The sequence below is a fragment of the Myotis davidii genome, unplaced genomic scaffold, assembly GCF_000327345.1.
Source record: "Myotis davidii unplaced genomic scaffold, ASM32734v1 scaffold1036, whole genome shotgun sequence".
Classification (NCBI taxonomy): Eukaryota; Metazoa; Chordata; class Mammalia; order Chiroptera; family Vespertilionidae; genus Myotis; species Myotis davidii.
In genome coordinates, this window is record NW_006287260.1 from 816781 (window position 1) to 819951 (window position 3171).

At 42.9% G+C, this 3171-nt stretch overlaps 1 protein-coding gene across 10 annotated transcripts in view; it reads right to left on the minus strand.

Annotated features, from left to right (window-relative positions):
* The window catches only part of FKBP5 (FK506 binding protein 5), a 116500-nt gene that overhangs the window by 29538 nt on the left and 83791 nt on the right, over positions 1 to 3171 (minus strand). The window lies entirely within an intron of this gene.

Genomic DNA, 3171 nt, shown 5'->3' on the forward strand with positions numbered 1-3171 from the left:
ATGCGGGCAGCTGGACCCACCTTTGCCGCTGCCACTGCTTGCCATCTGTGTGGTGTGATTGCTTTGGCTGGCCTGGGCCTCCCTCTGTGGGGCGATCTATCGTGGGGCCACCAGATCAATTGCCCTGCAGAGGGAGGCCCCGCCCACCTGCTGCCAGCCTGGTAGCCTAGGCCTCCCTCTTTGGGGCAATTGATCACGGAGTTCAGTGATCGAGCATCCAACAGAGGGAGGTCCCGCCCACCTGGCCAGGGCTCTGTGATCAATTGCCGCACAGAAGGTGGCCTGGGCCTCCCTCTCTGGGGTGATCACGAAGCCCCTCTCCCATTGATCGCCCCACTGGCTGGTGGTCTGGGCCTCCCTCTGGGGCAATTAATTGCGGAGTCCCCCCCATTGATCGCCCCGCAGAGGGTGGCCTCGGCTTCCCTTTGCACGGCGATGGTGGGGCACCCCGACCAATCGCACTGCACCCGCCTTGGCTGGCCTGGTGCCAGTGTATATCATAGTGTGGTTGTCCGGAAGGTCATCCAGACAGTTGTTCTGTTGTTTGGTCATTAAGTCAATTCGCATATTACATTTTTATTATTATAGATATATCTATATATATAAAAGACTAAGTGACCATTCGACTGGTAGCTATGATGCACACTGACCACCAGGGTGCAGACGCTCTGACCAGTAGGTTAGCTTGCTACTGGGGTCTGGCTGATGGGGACTGAGTGAGACAGGCCGGACATGCCTTGGAGCCCTCCAGCGGATCCTCCCCAGCCAGCGAACCTCCCACGGTACATCCGTGGCCCCAATTGTGCACCAGTGAGGCCCCTTGGCCTGCCTGAGCCCTCTTGCAATCCGGGACCCTTCGGGGGATGCCCACAGGTCAGGCCAAGGGACCCCACCGGTGCACGAATCTGTGCACCAGGCCTCTAGTATTTGAATAAAAATGGAAAACCCAATGGCAACATCATCAACTAACATAGCCATATCCCTTGGTGGAGAAATAAATGTAAACTGTGACAATCAATAAATACTCTACTGTACCATCACAAACCAAATTACTTAACCACTGCCTGTAAAATGTTAAGCTGAAGAGGTCAGTTTTTTTGGGCCCAATTCCCCACTCCACTCACACACTCAGCTCGTTTTGAGGGCAATTTCATATTAGACAAGGGGCTTTTATGGTTTTTCCAAGACAAAATAAGAAAAATGCATGTATTTTTTCCTTGATCAATTAGACCCCCACCCCCCCACCCCGGGATAAGCAATACTCTCAAACTTTCAACTACATTTTTTTTAATAGTAAGGGTTATTCATTCCTTACCATTTAGATCTTTGACTCAGTAAGAAAAAACCAATTGCTTGTATTAATGCACAACAATATAATATCTTGTCTTTCATAAGAATATTCTTTATTCCTATTTCTGTAATCTAATGGCCTAGATTAAAATGTAATGATTTCCTAAAATGCTTACTTTTTTTTTTTTACTGGTTGCTCTACTGTACATCAATAACTTGCTTTAGAGACTTAAAAAAAATCACTCATTCTGTTATAGTCATTCCATGAAACAACCATTTTCCAAATACAAATTTAATTCCAACTTACTCTATTTTTGAACTACATGATTTCCAAGGTCCTATGAAGCTCTAAAATTCTATGGTTCTGTGACTCAGTAATATAACTCAATATAGGCCACAAATCAGTTCTAAGGTAATTCCCATAGTTAATCATTTGATCAGTTACTTTTAGCCTGGGCCTAAGAAATGAGAGAAACCCTGAAGACACCAGTTCCATTGACACAAGGAGCCACAATGTCTCATGGACATTTATGCCTTTCTAATTCACTAGGATTAATAGCATCCTGATTTGTTCCCACTGCAGACTTAGGATGGAGTGGAAGCTTGGCCAAACTAGAAAAGGTTTGACTTTCAGGGTATAGCTGGCATATAGGAATTTTGCTCTTTGTCCCATACTCATAAATGCTGATGGTTCTATTCCACAAACTTTTGGAATGCTCTAGATCAGTGGTTCTCAACCTTCTGGCCCTTTAAATACAGTTCCTCATGTTGTGACCCAACCATAAAATTATTTTTGTTGCTACGTCATAACTGTAATGTTGCTACTGTTATGAATCGTAATGTAAATATGTGATATGCAGGATGGTCTTAGGTGACTCCTGTGAAAGGGTTGTTCGACCACCAAAGGGGTCGCGACCCACAGGTTGAGAACCACTGCTCTAGATAAAACGTAATCAATTTGCAACACATTGAAAGTTCTTTTGAATTGGAAAATATCTGAAAAATAAATTTAACTTTATTATTTTCATATGTATACATATACTAGAAGTATAGATATTTTTACTAGAGTAAATGCTGATGTTTCTAAAGTTGAGGGTTCTGAAAAGTTTGCATTAAGTATTTTTAAATCTGCCCAAGAAATTGAATTTAGATGAATGTGATGACACTTTTCCTGACAGATTTGCTGAGTGAGCAGTGAGGTTCAGCCCCCGTGTACTGTGGGATTCTTCAAGTATTGAGATACCTTAGTAGCTCACAACTGAGTTGACAAATCTTTTTGTCTGAGGTTTATTGTTAGAAGTATCTTCCTCCCTAAAGGAGAGTACATTTGTGGGGGAGGAAACTATCAGTACATTCATTGTGGTTTTTGGTTGATCAAGTTTAAATATGTTTTCAAAACAGGAAACGCAGAGACTGCAAGGACTCCTGCCTGTGTGTCACGTCCCAGGCCTGGTTTGGGGCTCGATGCATGTATTAGATATAAAAATTTCACAAATAACTCCAGAAGTTCTCCTTGCATGTGATATCCGATGATATTAGGAAAAAAAGATTGGCTACTAATAAACATGTTGGGAAAGGTAAGTAAAGCAAACAAACAAAAAAAGACAAGTTCAAGTCAAATGATAGTGAAGGCATAGTTAAGAAAGCAAAAACAAAAAAACCCACATTCATTGCAGCTGGCCTAAGATAGTAAATGACAGAACCAATGTTTGTTCCTGGTAAATCGCACTCTTCTAGGTTGGACCTGAGCAAGCACTACATACAGTACCATAAAATCTGAAACTGATAAACTATCTGTGCGCGCCCCCTTCCCCCCCAGTTTGTATGTATATATAAAACCACCACCTTTAATACTGATGCTATCAGGTATTATAGCCTCAG